Genomic DNA, 18881 nt, shown 5'->3' with positions numbered 1-18881 from the left:
TTCCTCCCATTTGTCCTTTATGTAGAGAAATTGTTGTTTTTTTGGAATGAAATCTTTCTATCCCCCTTTCCTCTTTGGTTTTCCCTCTTTTTTGGTCTGATGTAGAGACAATTACATTTGTTATTTTGAAAAGCCAGTATAAAGGCAAAGTAGGTGAAAAAAAGTACTTGTGGGTTTAACTAGTTATTTTTTGGGTATTATATCTTCATGTTGCATATAACTTCAAGAAACTTTTGGACGATTTCTTAAGGGACCGTAATATACAGGGGTACAGGTACTCCTAGAATGAGATCCTAATAGGTTGGACTTGATGGACTAATGTCTTTATTCAACCTCAAATACTATGTAACTGGGGATGCAGCAGGGGGATGTTCTTTACCTACATAATCTGTGTCCCACTTTCCTATCTCAGTAAGTAGGGTGATATGCATGTTTGCATGAAACAGTTAATAACGAGATAAATTAAACTAGAGGTTGCTCTCATCTACACTTAAAATGTTGATATACTGGGTTATAGTGAAGTAGAGACTGATCACTTCACGTCCATCCGTCCATCCCCCATCAGCTGCACAACCCACTTTTCCCACTTACTTCATACCTGATAATATACAGGGTTTTTCACAAAGCTGCCGAAGGCAGCTGTTAAAATAACCGACCCGAAGTGAGGTGAGCCGAACCCTGTTCAGCTATTCACTTCAGGCTTGTACAGCTGGCTTCGGGTCAGCCGTACATCGGCTTGCTTCGGCTGGCTTTGGGTCGGCCGAACATGCTCAGTATGTTCAGCCAACTCGAAGTGCAGAAGGAGTTTGACTGAGCCGAACCTCCGGCAGGCTACTCGCTGCTGTTCGGCATATTCTCATAGGGGTCGAACGGCAGTGAGTGAATAGGCAAATGCCGCCGAACAGCATTCGGTTCGGCTATTCTGCTCGGTACCTCCATGGTACCGAGCAGAATAGAAAAACAGTGGAAAAAAAGTTGGAAAAAAGTAGAAAACAATTGGGCGGAGCAAACAGTGACAGCTAGCTCCGCCCAACTGTTTCCTATTGGCCACCAATTAATAACTGGGCAGAGCCGACCTCTCATTGTGTAATGATAGTTCAGCGTGCCCTGGTTACCAGGTAACCAAAGGACGCTGAACTGCCATTACAATGAGGACTTGGCGGAGCAAGCCCTGATATCACGGCAGGCTCTGCCGAGTTCTCATTGTAATGACAGTTCAGCGTCTCCTGTTTACCTGGTAACCAGGGGGACGATGAACAGTCATTACACAATGAGAACTCAGCGGAGCCAGCCCTGATATCACGGCCGGCTCTGCCGAGTTCTCATTGTAATGACAGTTCAGGAAACCAGGGGATGCTGAACTGTCATTACACAATGAGAGGTGGAGCCGATCGTGATATCACGGCCGGTTCTGCCGATTTCTCATTGTAATGACAGTTCAGCGACCCCTGGTTACCTGGTAAAAAGGGGACACTGAACTGTCATTGCAACTGGCCAATGGCCGAGTGCTCGGCCCGCTTCGGGTTTCACTTAGGCTCAGTTGAGCCGAAGCATATGCCTTCGACTCAACTGAGCCGCTCGGCCAGCTTCGGGAGCTGCACGGGCTATTCACTACGGGCTATGTACGGGCAATTCAGGCTATTCGGTCGAAGCTAGCCGAAGGATCAGCTGGAGCTCTGGCTGATCCTTTGGCTAGCTTGTGAATAACCCTCATAGACACCCATTGTAAAGGAGACTTCTTTCTCATCTTGGTTAGGTGATGGCTCATTTGACTGGGAAGAGGAAGTACAGGACTTCACTCACCTGCGGGCACCTGTACTGATGGCAGGTTTGATGCTGCTGTTCTACCTCAAAGGGGGGCGTTGATCCTTGTGATGCCCACTGATGATGTCTAATGGAACAGTGCCTGTTGCTGGATAACTTAGTGCTCCACCACAGGGCACGCCCTGCCACTCTGCAGGCCCCCCTTCCCTCTTCATATGGTAGCTAAAGTCCCGTTTTTTTAAAATTTCTCTCTTACATTGTTTGGATTTAAATACAAACATTTTAAGTTCACCCTATTAATTAACATTCACTTTTCTAAAGTAAATTTTTGGGGGATACACTAGAAAGGGATTAGAACCCATGTCTGTTTTTCATTATATCTGGGACTCGATTCGAAATATTTTCTCTCACTTCTTGTCTTGCTGACACCCAGAAAGGAAGTTAAGGAAAATCTGCAAAAGAGACACAGACAGAAGAAAACTAACAGGAGTTCTAGGCCTTCCCCCACTCTACTAAAAATAGCATTGTCATGCCTGTCTGTGTTACTGTTGGAGAGTTCCCCTTCCCATCTGGTAAAACATTGTCAGCAGGACCAGGAGTAAGGAAAAATGTCTCGAACAATAGCCCCGGATAGCAGTAAAAACCCAACAATGGGTCTAACCCTATCCACTCTATCCAAAACTTATAACAAAGGTTTTGGTTTAACAAGCATGACTCCATTGCCTCAGTAAGTTCTAAATACAAAAATTGTTTCAAAATATTAAGAGGGTTATTCACAAAGCAGCCGAAGGCAGCCGTGTGAATAACCAACCCGATGTGAAGTGAGCCGAACGCTGTTCGGCTATTCACTTCAGGTTTGTACGGCCGATTTCAGCCGTACACCGACTGAAATCAGCTGTACATCGGCTTGCTGCGGCATTCGGCTCGGCTATTCTGCTCAATACCTCTGTGGTACCGAGCAGATTAGAAAATCAGTTAAAAAAGTAGAAAAAAATAGAAAACGATTGGGCGGAGCTAGCAGTTACAGCTAGCTCCGCCCAACTGTTTTCTATTGGCCAGAACCAGCTGTCATTAAAATGAGAGCTTAGCGGGGCCGGCGGTGATATCAAAGCCGGCTCCATTAAGCTCTCATTGTAATGACAGATCAGCGTCCCCTGGTTACCGAGTTACCAGGGGATGCTGTTCTGTCTTTTCGATGAGAGCTTAGCAGAGCCGGCTTTGATATCACCGCTGGCCCCGCTAAGCTCTCATGATAGTTCAGCGTCCCCTGGGTAACCAGGGGACGCTGAACTGTCATTACACACTGAGAACTCGGCGGAGCCGCCGTGATATCACGGCGGCTCCGCCGAGTTCTCAGTGTAATGACAGATCAGCGTCCCTGGATACCTGGTAACCAGGGGACGCTGATGTGTCTATGCAAGTGGCCAGAGCCAGCCGTGAGATGACGGCTGGCTCCGCCCAGCTATCAGTAGCAGGCTGTCGGCCGGCCAACGGACTGCCGTTCGGCTAGCTTCGGCTTTCACCTCGGCTCAGTCGAGCCGAAGCATAGGCCTTCGGCTCAACTGAGACGCTCAGCCAATTTCGGGAGCTGTACGGGCTATAGTGAATAGCCCATACAGCAGCAGAACCGAAGGGTTTTTGTGACTGTTCCTAAAAACTGCTTTAGTTCAACCAACTTTTCAGATTTAATGGTACTTCAAGACATTAATAGTGCAAGAGTTTTAAAGCTTAAAAAATCTTAACGGTAACATCACAGTAAAATATTAGGAGTGCTGCTTCAACAAAAGGAACCTTGCCTATGAGACACAGCAACAAAAAAAGGGTAAAGGAACCCAAATGATCCTTCACATACTTACTATTGTAGCTATAGCATTTGCTGGCCTGCTTCGTCTGTAGATGAACAATATCACTGGAAACCACTGTACTCCAACAGCAACAGCTTATAGTTTAATGCTAATGCTAATTGTACCCGTTGTCAAAACAATGTGCACTATATATATACTACAGTTGTTATACATGACTACTTGATCTCAAAAAAATGTAGAACTCCTGGGATTTGTTTTCCAGTTTCCTGTTAAAAAAGTGCCAATATTCACTTGCCCTCTTAATGTTGCAGTGCTGTCCCAGAATTCCTCCTCGATCCAGCTCTGCCTCTTTAGGGCAGACCAATAGTCTGTCACTGCATCATCATGCAGGCTGGGCTCACAGTACACCTTAGCGCCGCTCTTGAAAGAATGCTGTACCAGCATTAGGAACCTCTAATTAAATAATGACTTTAAAGTGACTGTTTATTATTTTTGTAGATATTTATTTTGTATTCATTTATTTCTGTTAATAATAAAAAAAAAATATTTTAAATATCTTTTGTAACAACAACTGTTGAACAACAACATTTTGTAATTTTGTATGCAGTCAGAAATTGAAGCTTTAGTCTCCCTGTTGGCATTTTATATATATATTGCCAGATCTGACAAAGATCAGAGTAACCAGCAGTTTTTCCACTTTGCAAGAGGTGCTGTTATGCAGTGTATCTCATCTTTACTAATTGTGTGTGGCCCTTTATAAAGCCAGCATTTATCGAGTGCTCTGAGGTATGGATTACTTTACCACCTTTTTTTTTCTACTTTTATTACAAGTACACACTAAATAAAATGAATATTTTTTAAATAATTCCTTATGTTTTTAAACCACTAAGAATACTTACTCAAATCTGTTTTATATACAATTAAATATTTATTCAATCTCTAATCTGTTATAATGAATGTAATTTATTAAGCACAACCCCTGACTCTGTGTTATCTCCTGGGACAGAGATATCACTGGTAGAGAACCTGTGATGCACTGTGATGGTGTAGAACTGAAGGGAAAATGTAAAATGGATATACAAATAAGATGCATTGCCTTGTTTAGACCCCTTTACTCTTCTACAGGTGATTTTTGAAAAATAGAGCAAAAAAAATAAAATAGCACAACTATCCATAGGTGCTAGTTAGGTTTGAATTTACAGTCTTAACCTTGCATAAAAGGAATCCCATTGTCTTACTGCAGCAATGTCTCCACCTATCTTGCTGATGGTTTCATAAATTAGCTCCCAATTTTGTCTACATTCATTTTATGCTCCACTTACATTCAAATTACCAGATGGCTCTAGAGGTTGAATTCATACTCTGTATACCTTGTGCAAGGAGCATGGCACAGTCTCTTCTGGTGTTTGCCAAAGTGTAGGACATGTGCACCTAAAGGTGTTTATAGTTTCTATACCCCTGTCATCCAGACATAGCAAGGTGAGGATGGGCAAGAATTAGACAAAGACACACAAACTTAATGGCAGCAAAAGGCTCCACTGGACATTGAACCAAGCACACTACAAGACAGCACCTCTAACCATGGCTGACCTTTTGAACATCTTTTTAGCTGTTTGGAAATCAAATGGACAGACTGTGCTATGCTCTAGCTCAGAGGATGCAATCTGTGGGAGTGGTTTTTATGCACGTTTCAGTGCGTTTTGAAGGCATCTTCTGTTCATAAGTAACAGCATTTGAAGGCGTGTTTTCAGCTCCTTTTCAGTTGTCCACTGAAAAGCAGTCTCAGCTGTAAAAACGCACTAAAAAAAAGTGCACAAACATGCTGATCAGAAGGTTTCCATTGAAGTCTATGGAGCAAAACGAGCTGATAACCGCCACATAAGAAGCTCTAGGACTATTCTAAACAACGGGTGCATTGTTAAGCGCGATTCAGCGGGTTTACGTGAACGGCCCCCATAGGAACACGTGGTATTTTGATGTGCATGTGTTTCAGAGTTCACATGGGATTAAATAAGCCACTCTACTGGATTCTATTTTAAAAAAACACTCTCACAGAGACAAACTGATAGTTGTGGTCCCCAAAAAATGCAACACAGATATTTGATGAATGCTGATCTAAAGCAAAAAAATGAATCTGTGGACTTTGTTTCAACTTTCAAATTTCACGTGCTTTAATTTTTAATATAGTATTTCGGTTCTTACTTAGTGGCTTATACTGTACATACAGGAGTCATTTCACAGCATTTTCTGGCCTTTGACAAATCAATGCTTGTGGTAAAATTTATCATTTAAACGTCTATGCATGAACGCAAAAATGTTAAGAAGGGCGTCTACATGACTTCCTGTCGATGAAAACATCAACTGCTGTGTTTTTTTGGGCTCCTGGCTGCATCAGAGCTGATAATGGAAGGCAATGAATAATAAATAAATGCCCAGAAAATGCCACTAGGCAATTTTTCTGTGAGATTCCTGGCTTTTGTTTTGGCTGGCCCATGCTTATAAAGGCTTGTTAAAGCTGAACTCCAGGTATAAATGCTTATGTATACTTACACTGGGCCAAGCTGTACCCTATGTAAGTATGCATATTTTATACCTCATCGGACCCCAGGGATCCTGTAAAGCACAGTAGTAGCTGGAGCTTCCAGGCCCTGGCACTGCGCTGTTCTGGGCGACTTCCCCTCTGCTGTAAAAACACATTGAGTCACTCGCTCGGCTCAGCGGGCATTCAGAGAATGCCTAGTATATTTATCAGCGAATACAAGGCATTCTCTGATTGGATGAAGGGCAAATCGTGACATCATCACCCTTTATCCAATCATTGCACCCATTGATGAAAATATTAGGCGTTTTGTGAGGGCTGCTGTGATGTATAAGCGACTCCTTGTGCTTTAACAGCTCAGCACCATACAGTTACCTGAAAGATTGCTGTAAAGCACTGTAGATGGTCCAACTACTACAGTGCTGTACAGGATCCCCATGGTCCGACAAGGTACACAATATGCATATTTACACAGGGTCAAGCTGGACCAATGTAACGGTGCCCATACACCTTACAATTATCGGACGATTTTCGTATGCGATCGACTTTTCGTCCGATAATCGTATGTGTGAATAGAGTGCCCGAACCGATAGTACTGTACAATCGTACGACTTTTGACGGGCAAGCATGTTTGAAAACATTGCTCGATCGTATGATTGTCGTAAGGTTGCTGGCGTTTCCGTCCGTCAAAAGTCGTACGATCTACAATGCGCATGCGCGAACGAAAATACGACAAATCAATTACTGCATTACTATACTATACAAATTGGTATACCTGGAGCTCGGTTTTAAAGCTATATTGATTTTAACAAGCCTTTTTCTTTCTTTTTTTGGAACATCCATAAGTTTGAGCCCTCCATCTGCAATATGTAATCAGTGATGGTGGAGGATCACATGGATTTCAAAGCGATGCAGTGTGATGATGGCAGTAGTACAACCTTTTTCTTTTCTTTGAGCTGTGGCTAAAAAGTACTCTATACATTGTTTCAATATATCTAAAATGTTCAACTTTATTTTCTAATCTAAAGGCTCAAGAAAACCTTATTTGCCACAACAATCATTATTTTCAGCAACGTTACTGTTCTTTTAATCTCTCATTGCTGAAAATAACTATCATTATAGGAAATAACAATGGTTTTGGCTTAATGAATTGAGTCGTAACTTTTTCACTTAAATGATATAGCAAAGCTTCCTGGGGTTCAACTGACATCATTATTATTTCATAAGACAATCATATGGATCAGTATGAATAACTCATGTATTCTAAGCACTTGATAACACTTAAATTGTCATGGAGGGGCTTTAATGCAGGACTAAAACATATTTATGTAACACCATATCACTACTATTTCATAACAACATAGGGGGCTTGTTTCATTATTGTAATATACTCATAAATAAAAATGCACTTTGAGTTTCTAAAGAATGATTTTCTTTTTTTGGGGGATGTGAAATGTTTTGCAATCCCTGCTATGTAGAAATATCCTGTCTGATATCAACAGACGCCGTACAGTAAAACGATGCCTGTTGTGGCTCCAAGTGGTTAATTAACACATGTTGTGAGGCAAATGAGAACAGCTGTAATAAATTTAAATGGCTGTATGAAACTGAAGGTGTTACAGCAGGTCAGTCAACATTCCCATTCATCTAAAGGCACTAAATATTTCATTTTTATTCTGAATCTCTCCGTGCCTGGAGGCTATAATACACAGCGCTGAGCGTAACTCATTTGCCTGTGTTCTGAAAGCCTAAGGTAAAAGCACCATCACAACCTGTGTATGTGCTGTTCAGGCCTCCCAACAGTGAGAAGGGTTATTATTTATGTTAATAAATATAATATGTTTACAAGAGGAGCAAGTAAAAAAAGAAAAATGTATTTAAATATTTCTGCCATGGTGAAAATTTTATATTTGTTCACGGTACCCACCAATCAAGTATGAAAAATATACATTTAAAATGGCTCTTATTTGTATGCTTATATTGGCATGGTTGCCAGTTAATGCCATAGAGCCGCTGGTGCCCACTCCTCCCCTCTCCTCCAGTCTGCAAATATATGACAATTGCTCAAATATGACAGTTGCTCAAGACAAGTGCAAGAATTTGTGCAAGAATTTGCGTATGATTTACTCAAGTATATTTTTCTGTTTCATTTGAATGCCCCTTTTCATGTATTAAAAAAATGTGCATGTTCTACTTACCCTCTCCATTTTCCAGTGCACTCCCCAACTTTTCTGTCCCTTCAGCACTGCCTTTACAGTTAGTGTCATTCGACCAGTTTCCTGTGAGCTTAGCCCATGCTGGGGGTGCCTCTATGGCTTCTATGACTAGGCCCGATAGGGGAAATGTGCGAGAGGTATCATAAACATGGGATGTTGTTTCACAGTATGGATTCGCTAAACTAATTTTAATTCATGAAGATCCATGGAAGTGCGGCTTGTCTTTTGAGAAGAATGTACCATGTTGGGGGTGCATCATCACACAGTCTGGGTTCACAGTATTTAAAGTGAAATTAAAGTAAAAAAGTTTTTAAGCCATTTCAAAGGTTGATTAAATCACTTACAATGGATGCTGCTTCTTTGAAAGTTTTAGTTTCCTGCAGAATCAGCTGGCCAGCACTGGCCCTGATATCCTGTTTTAGGGTGTCTCCTTTCCCTTGCAGGGTCCTATGGAGCCAACCTTGTGTATGCTAGTAGCTGTGTCTTCACAAACACACAGGCACAACAAGGCAATCTATTCTCTGTCTCCCTGTTCCCCTCTCCTCCTTCCTCCCTTCTTCTCCCTCCTTCCCCATTTCTCCAGGCTAGTAGATGGACAGCTGCTGGAGACTGCTCTGTCCCTTATGATCTTGTACTGGACAGGACGTTCAGGGAAGCAGGGTTAAGAGAGTTGGAGCCAGCTGTTTGGAAATGTGATGACTGTAAGTGTTTGGGGAAACATGGAAAGAAATACTCTGCTGGACAATGTATATTTATTTGATCTGGATTTGTTACTGGAAAAAAGTTTTAGAATTTATTACTACTTTAAGAACTGAGAAGTATGCTTACACGTTATTACGTGAGTGCTGCCCAGTCCTAGAGGGAAAACCACAACCAGGGTAGAAGAAGAGGAAGGACCCATGATATAATCAGGCCAGTTGAAAAACTGCAGGACAAAGTATAGGGTATTTATTTAAAAAAAAAAAAAAAGACCCAGGAAGCTTCAGGGAGGGGGGAGTGAGCAGAGAGTGCTCCTGAATGAAAATTGCTTGCCTTTGACTGATGCAACTAAACAAGTTGTCAGGAGCCATGGTGAGCACGGGTATCCTGTGTTATCCACCAATTAAGACAATAAACTAATAACATTTAGAAAACTGATGATCGAAAAACAATAGTTTAAAAAAAAATTACCAATAGGACATTTAACATGCTGCAAGACCACCTTGATCAGCCTGCACTACATAATACAAATGTACAAAATACAAATATAAAATAAATACTTATGAGAGTTACACCTATATTTTAAGATAGCAAACGTGTTTAGGATAATGGGGAAAACTCACCAATGATCTTGCCTCTGGGGCACTGAAACTATTTCATAATGTTAAAAAAAAGGCTCCATCTGACCTGTTCTGCTTTTAGCAGGAGAAACTGGGCTGTCTTCATTTCATACTTAAATATTCACTTTAAAGCCTGTGGTAAAGCCTGGTGTATGTCATAGGCACCTTTCCGATGCAACTGGAAGCCAGAAGCATGGTTCCTGAGGTACTTCCTGGAAGCAGCTTAATGGAGCTTAGAGACACTTATGAAAGAAAAAAGAAGTGTAAAAAATTTAACATGCTCAGAGTTGGGTTCAAAAGCCTATGTCTAGGGGAAGGGAGGCATACTTCCCTTGGAGTGGGAGTACCCCAAGCTGCAAGGGTTAACTGCTCATTTATGTCTAGGGAGACTGTGTAAACCAGTTTTACTTTCCTGACGCAAGAGGGAGCATGGAGCCGGTTTCCCAGGCCAATGAGAAAGAGGGGTGCTGTGTAATCACTCGTCGCCACCGCCTACCTGCAAAGGTAGTTTTTTTGTCCCTGGAGATAGGCTTTAACATCTGAAATCAGCTACATTGGTTGGTGAATCAGCCACAAAATGCACATGACGTATATGAAAACATGCCGAAATAAGATGAGAAAACTAATTTTATCCTTCAGTATATCAGTGTGTATTCAGTGGTTCAGACCTTCCCCCAAACCCAGGGTATCCTCACCCAAATATGCTGAGACAAGAAAAGGAGGTTGCACAGCACAGATTCATGTGACAGACAAGTTACAGCCAAGCATAGAAGCCCTGTATGAAGTCAACTAAATCTTGCTGCATAAGATTTTATAGAAAATCAGGCTGAGGTAAATTTAACAAGCTTACTTAAATGTTTCCTGTTTAAATTGATCAGTTTCCCTGATTGACTTTGCTTGCCGCTTGGAGCTGCTTCTTAATTTGGAAATAATGAGAATGTCTACTTAAACTAGCCTATAGCAAGCATGTCAGGTAAATATATTATGGGGGGTATGCCACAAAAGAAACAAATCTGGTTTGAGCTAATGCAGGTAATTTATGTAAAAACTAAAAGATTAGTATTTAATAAGACAATAGGCTATGTGCAAGCCGCAGAAGCCTATTACAACTAGTTAGAATTTATCTTCACTGGCAGCAAAAAGCGCTGTAATCTAGCTATTAAATTAGGTTCTCTTCCGTTCGCTGTTAAAGTCTATAGTGTAAAATCTAAAATTAAATGACCTTATCCCAAAATCCTGACTCCTTCCATCATAGTACAGCCTCTATTGGCAGTATTACTGCTCAGGACAATTAGCAACTTATTACAGGGGGTTTGCTGACTCTACTAAGGTAACCACAGGCACCATAATGTCATGAAGTAAAGAAAGATCACATCAGGGTAAATCCGTTCAAGGTAAGACTATTCTCTAAATTTTCGACAATTGAAACATTAACTTTGCCCCAATTTTTTTTTCTGTGCTGCTTGAGCTAATTATTTCAAGTTTAAACTCCATAAAATATTTGTTTTGTGTTTTGGGTAGAATGGCTATGCTTTAGAGCCTCTATCTGGTTTGTAATGCGGTCTATGTCCCTTTTGGGAAGGTTTAGTCTCACTTTCTAACTCGCTTACCATTGTCACCAGGACAGAAATTAGGGACAAATCAAAGGTTTTGCAGATGTTATCAGAAAACTAGATAGAAGGCAATATGGGGGCACCTGTTCCAGTGACAAAAATGTGATTTTTCGTCACTTTGGGGGTATTTAGTCTGACATCCTTCTGATTTTTCTGGACAGCAATAGAGGCAAAATCTCCCCAATGAGTCCAGAGAGAGCAATAAAAAAATAAAAAAAATAGAAAGTGGTTCCAACCCTTCTCTACTCTACCTAAAGGTAAAGGGGGAAAAAAAAACATTTTAGCTTAGGTTCCATTTAGCAAGTTTGTCATCCCAAAATGTCATACCTTGTTAGTAGTAAACATACACACCAGTGTGGGCCCATAATGTACCTGCGGTGACCCAATATTTTGACTGATATCTTGAAGGCAGTCTGCAGTCATTTTCAGTGTCTCATGCATGCAGTACACCACATTTTAACAAGTCATGGTTGTTTAAAAATGAGTGACCTTGAAAATATTATCATATGCTGCATTTCAGATGCGACTTGATGTCACTGAGTGCACCTGTGTCCTTTTTTTCTGTTAAGACTAGGCTAATTTCACAAACTGTGCCTCATCCTATGAATGCCATCTGTCACCGGGTGTCTTTTTCTAATGCTTTCCTTCCTACAGATAAAGCAGCACTTACCTTTAATACGTTAACAACTGTTTATAGAGGTAAAAGGCTTCAGGTCCCGAGATCTTATCTACATAGACTGAAGGGAATCAGTGTCAGACTGTACAGAACACAGCTTTCCAATCTGTCAATAATGTTAATTCAAACACTGACCCATATTTCTGATCGGAGATCTGCTCTGAAGAAACCTTGGCATATGTGCAGTTTCTAATGAATCAAATCACATCAATAGACAAACGTTAAGGCTGAACTCCAGGAAAACATAAAATACCAAAATATGAATACAGATATATACTCATTAAAAAATTGTTCCATTGTTTTTTAAATGCAGCTAATGTAAGCACCTGAATTTGACTTGGTATCAGCCTTGGCTACATCTGCCAAGGTATTACTAAAGCTGGCAATACACTTAAAGATTTCAAACATATACTTAAAGAAATCTAACAGATAACCCCATCCCTGCTGTAACAGTATGGATACATACTCCAGAAACAGTAATTAGAATTGGGGTTTTAACAAAAACCATCAAACCATAATTAGCCACACCACACCAGAGGAGATATATATATATATATTTGGCTGGTATATATATAGATATACCAGCCAAAAAGACAGTTTTCTGGCATCTCTGGCAGTTTCCACTCCTGGAATTGTCCCCTCCTGTGGTGTGTGTGTCCCTCCCATGAGGGTGGTGCTCATTGCTTTTACTGGGTGTTTTTCTTGTGCAGCCATTTGGAACACCTCCTTCTTGAGATAGCGTTTTAACCGAAATGCATTGAGATGTACACCATCTGCACCAACTCTAGCTGGATTGCAATAAATGTGAATATGATGGAACTACTAATGTGATACCGGAGAAACAAAAAGTCCTTAATTAGTCGCTCTAATAGAGACTGTTGGTTTATTGGAGGTGGTTTTTCCTGTGTTTACGAGGATACATTTTTAACATGTTGTTATTTTTGAACAATGTATCAATAAACCGTTATCATTTTATCTTAGAGGTTCTTGCATTATTATTTGATGGCTGCTGTTACTCTTGCATTATGATTTGATGGTTGTTTAAATCGGATTAGTCGTTCCCGTGCTGCCGACTGTCTCTGTAAAGGCACCATGTTTAGTTTCTCCTCCAAGCTGAGCAGGAAATGACCTGCGCTGGATAGCCTGGGTAGTGGGTTAGTAACGCTGTCCATGACGTCCAGCAGCCTGCTCTCCTCCCTGGCAAAACGTGGCCGCCGTGGCCTGACAACGCTACGCCGGCGTTGCGTGCCCCTCGTTCTTGTGGCCGAGGTGCCTGGTGTCGGCAGTGGTGTTGTTGGAGGTGGATTTTTACATTTTGGTCCGTTTTGTAGTGCGTTCATCGAGCGTAGGACGCACTACAAAATGGTCAGGTGTGAACCAGCACTTACTCTTTCTGGGTTTATTTTAATGTATATTAGAGGTGTGGCACCTTACCTGGGGATTAGGTCAACCTATTTCTTATGAAGACAGTGTGGATGGATACATCTTCCCTGGCGGGCTATTGCATTACAACTAAAAGCATGTTGCTGTCAGAATACATGAACAGTGACTGCATCTCATTGGCTGAAGTCACTCTACGGCCAACAATTTTACACCCATCTCTTTTGACAAAAGTCCATTAAATAATGGACTTTTGTCTAGGCAGGTGGGCAGGTGGTGCTGGAAGGGCCACAAACATTTTAATGAAAATTGAAATGTAACTGGCCTTTAACAGCAAGGTTTCAAGAAAGGAATAACCTCAACAAAGAATTATAGAAAGTATATTACTTTCCTAAAGTTGCTCTCAACCTTTATAGAATTACATAATTCTAAATTAGTCAAACCCTGTATTTATACAAAATAAGTTGCTCATATAATGAATGTGTGCTAAGTGGGTGGTTATTTCTGCTTTGCCAAATGCATTTGGTACAGTGGAGTCTATCTAGCCTGGGTCTACTGGAGACAGTTTCTAAAATATTGCAGTACTGCAGTGTAAGAAGACTCTATTATTATCACTTGATATGCACTCTTAAATGTCCTAATATAACTTGGTTTCCATTTTAGTTTTCAATGTCCTCTGTCTTTGACTCATCATCCTTATAAATGTATTTTGACAGACCTCTGGAAAATGTCATGGACTTGTGAAGGATATCCTGTACTGAAGGCAAAGCATAACAGTGACATTTCAGAACTTATGGAAAAAAAATATTTTCTCTATTATTTATAATGAGGAATTTATATTAAAATATTCTAAATTTACTAAGTATAATTGACAGATTCCTAGCTAAATACGTACAAAAGGAATAAGAGACGATTACCCCCTCAAGGCCAGGATGGATGTGTAAAAAGTGGTGGATTAAGAATCACTTGAGCCTTGGATTGCACCTAAGACATTTCATTTCAGCGTCTCATTTATATCTGTCAACCAGAACTACATCTTACAATAGTGAATTAAATTACCTATATATTTGCAAACATGCCCACAGTGAACAAAACCAAAGAAGAAATTCACTGTGCATAGTAGAGCAATACACACAAACTCTTATCTTACTACTAGTTTCCCTTCAATAGATTAGTCTGTCAGCTTGCGCTCATGATCAAAAGTAGCAGAAACTCCATATATTCCTTCACATCAAAAGTCAAGTGGGATGATGGTACTCATATTCGAATAAACAGTATGTATTGGACTGACTAATGAGGCAAATGTACAAAACGACCAGGGTCCCCGATGTAACTGCCATTTACATAACAGTATCTACACTTCTTGGGGGATAAAAATAGAGGCCTCTTTTGTAAGTGAGAATATATTTAAATGATAAAGTACAGTACATGCGAAGAACATACAAATAGTGAACGTATACAAAACAGTAACAAAGATTAATGTTACAGTTAAAACAAAAAATATCAAACTGTAAAGAAGCAGATTGCTCATCTTTTTATTAAAGTTTTGTCAGAAATATTGTTGCACTAAACCTTTTATGGCTTATGCCTTGAAATCCCATACTGTATATGTTTTGGTTCCATTCCTAAGGCCATTCAAAAACAGAACAAATGGCAAAACCCCAGTACTACAAAAAGTGGTAATACTCTAGCTGTCTGGTAAACATATTTGAGCTATACAACACAATGAGAGCCCTTAGTGTTATAGATTCACATTGGAACAAAATACTAAATCATATTGTAAAAAGTAACCCAAACTGATGATCAAACCTATAAACTAACATAAGCCAAAACCTGACTGTAGCAGAGTCATAGGCAAAGCTTTAGTGAGGAGCCGGGTGTGGTTTCCCTGTGATCTGGTGACACGCCAGTTTCCGTAGTGAGTGTGATGTGGCAAAGTAATATATTATGATAAAACTCCTATGTTATGTACAGTTTAATAAAACTATTGAGGAATTTCTTTTGTAATAGCACATCATTATCATAAAACTTTGCAAAGTGCTTGGGTTATTTTAGTCTACGTACTGCAGTTGCTATCATCCTAATATATTAGTTCAGGCACTTCCTATACTAAAAAGACTGGGGGGGAAATATCAAAAGTGGAGCAGACAAAATCTGGAATAGTTGCCCATGGCAAACAATCAGCTTCTTTCTTCAGTTTGTTCAGTTAAGATTTGAAAATGAAATATAGGAGCTGATTGGTTGCTGTGCACAGCTGCTCCAGATTTTGTCTGCTCCAGTTTTGATAAATTGCCCTCACAGTGTCTTGAAGTAAAACACCTATGTGATTAGACATGTGCTACTTACTAGCTCCAGGGTAAACATTCCATTTAGCTTTACCATCTAAAATTACTACTACCATCAGTTGTTATACTTTGTGACGGAATCCCTTTAAGAACACATTTCTGTAAAGATAAGTACACCATTACAGGTATTTTGCCTTCCCTTGTTCCTCCTCAAATCCCCCCCCCCCCTCTCCCCTTCCCAATTGACATGCTAATTAGACATTTAAATAAAACCTTTCTGTTTGTATTACATACCTTATTTTGGACCAAGTCATCACAAGTCTTTGTGCTTCCCTATGTAATACAGGCAGATCGTGGCTGATGGGAGGGTGTTGTACATCCTCCAGCCAGGAAATGAGATCGGCTCTATCTGACTTGATGCAATTTCTAATGCACATTGTGAGAAGCTCACAGAGTAAGCAATTTTAATACAAGAAAGAAGCCTGTACAACTCTGAAATACTGAAGGTAAGGCTGCAATTCAGCTTTAAGCACCTGACATTCTGGATAGAGTAGAAAGAGGGAAGAGTGCCTTGCAGATGTCCTCATGGTTAGAAAAGAAAACTCAAAAAATACTTTGAACAATTCAGCATTTATGTGCTAGGACTTTGGTCTCTCCACTCTGGACCAATCAATCCACTGCACAAGAAAAATAGCTGGATGCTAGGATCCTGTCGAAAGATAAAATTATTGTGACCTGCTCTGAAAGTTAGTCTTAACTCTCTTGTGAGGGCTGGGTCATTCACCTTATCAAACTCTCTCTCACTCATATTCATACTAGATGGAAGTAAGACAAAGTTCTGATTGGTTACTATAAGCAGCCATAAGAGTTGTAACAGAAAAATACAATTAAAGAAGGTAAACTCTACCTAGGATTATCAACATAAGTAGAAATATAAATTATCCATTTGTGGTAGTAAACAGGAAGGATCTGGACAGAAATATGAATTTTAGGTTAAAAGGTGACAATGATTTAAATTATATTGTAAACAGTGCAATGCATTGTGACAACACCTCTTCCAATGCGCACCAGCAGGCATGTGTTATAGTGGAGTATAATACAGGTGAAACTCGAATAATTAGAATATCGTGCAAAAGTAATTGCAGTAAGTGCTGCAAAAGGGGCCCAAACCAAGTACTGAGTACATATGCATGCTTGTACTTTTCAGAGGTCCGATATTGTTCTATGTACAATCCTTGTTTTATTGATTGCATGTAATAATCTACTTTTTTGAGGTTGTGGATTTGGGGTTCTTGGGGTTTTCATGAGCTGTAAGCCATAATCGTCACAATTATGACAAATCACAGCTTGAACTATCTTGCTTTGCATGTAATGAGTCTATCTCATATATTAGTTTTACCTTTTAAGTTGCATTAGTGAAATAAATGAACTTTGCACAATATTCTAATTATTCGAGTTTCACCTGTACAGACATTAGTGTGAATGGCCCTCACAGTTTAGTTTTACTGGAGACATTTTTAACAATGATGCCCCTCCTGACAATGACTGATGACAGCTAAACGTCCTAAAATAGAAGCCTTAAAACCTTTACGACAACCAATTTTAAAGGGTAATTTCATTCTATACCATGCTAGTCAGAGCGAAGCCAAAAGTGTCAAAACTACCACATTGATATACAGTATACTGTAATAAATATGTTGTTAAAGCTAAATTCCAGGCACACAGCTAAATACATAGATCATAGAAAAACACATATATTTGGGCCCTGGAGTTCTGCCACTTCCTGACATTCAGGCCGAAGCAGAGAATAAGAGAGCCCGCTCCCCTCATGCAGCCGCCCCCGCAGCAGCGGCATCTGAAACATGGGAAGGCGAGCTGGAGCCGAAGAAGATGTAGTGTTAGGATGCCCTCCCCCAAAGTGAACCCCTGGGATGCACAGTGACTTGTGACTGCCTCAAAAAGAGGAGAGGAAAAATATTTTCGTTATAGAAATAAATATTGTCATGCCAAGGATCGTATTGATTTTGTCTTTATATAATGTTTCAGGTGCCCTGTGCTGTGTAGAAGTATTGTAACAGAACAGTAATGCGTTCTTTACTACCACACTCTGCGTTTTTTACTACTGTGTTTTGCACTCTTTACTAGCATGCGTTGCATTCCTTACTACTGGAAAGTGTGCACTTTACTACTGAGCTCTTTGTTGCGTACTATTGAACTGTATGTGATCTCACCTATGAAAACCCTTTCTGAGTGTCATCTACACCATGTTTATAGTTCCATGCATAGCGATCAGCAGGGCACTTTATGAGCGGCACTTTATGAGGCTTTTTCAAGCCTTTCCTCTGCTGCACATCATTCAGAAAGGCCCAGCTCAGCCACAGAGGAGAGGCTTGAATGAAGTGATATTAAGCCTCAACTCCATGGTGGATCAGTATCTTTAGACCTGCTTCTGTGCTCTCTTCTTTTGGTGCGGCGGTGCCCCTCCTGATCCAACATGGAGGAAAGGCTTGAAATCACTTCATTCAAGTCTCTCCTCCATGACAGATTAGAAGGGGCACCTAGGTGCTAGGAAAATAGAAGGGAGCCCACAAGTGGCACTTTAATTAACAAAGCAGCACTGGAGAATGAGGCAATTTGAAGCCTCACCTCTGGAGTAGATCAGGAGGGGCGCCACCATGACAAAATAAGAAGAGAGCCCAGAAGTGTGGGGTGGGGATGGCAGTGTGTGGATGGAGAACATCTCCCAGGGGCAGGAGCAACTCTGAGTCTTTGCCCCGTGTGACGGAATGTCTAGCTTCATTACTGATGAGAACTGTTTTTTCTGTTTAATGTTTCAGTCCTGAGATTTACACAGCTTTTCTGAACAACACAGTCCTGGCAGGGAAGGAGACCTGATCTTTCTCTGCTGCAATTTACTTTCACTTAAAAGTCTTCACTCTGTGGTTGGACGGTAAAAGGAGAAGCAGCACACAGATGAGCTCAACTATTTCTATAATCCTATCAGCATTTTCCTTGCATTACAGTAGACCCAACCAGCTACTTGTTCTACTTCTCCTTCTCTGAGCTTTCATTTAATAAAAATTATCATTTAATGATGTATTTATGAATACAGAGCTGCAATAATGTGTGTCTTTTATATCTGCCTAGAGTTCAGCTTTAACTTAACTTAATCTGCATCCTTACAATCTTGGCTCTGCTCAGATGATCTCAATTTGGCAACATTGCATGTTCTAAATATATAAAAAAAACTTCCCACTAACATACTGATTGAACATTGGTCCATG

This window comes from Nanorana parkeri, unplaced genomic scaffold, assembly GCF_000935625.1.
Source record: "Nanorana parkeri isolate BGI_ZX_2015 unplaced genomic scaffold, ASM93562v1 scaffold1549, whole genome shotgun sequence".
Lineage (NCBI taxonomy): Eukaryota > Metazoa > Chordata > Amphibia > Anura > Dicroglossidae > Nanorana > Nanorana parkeri.
Note: the sequence above shows the minus strand (reverse complement) of the source record.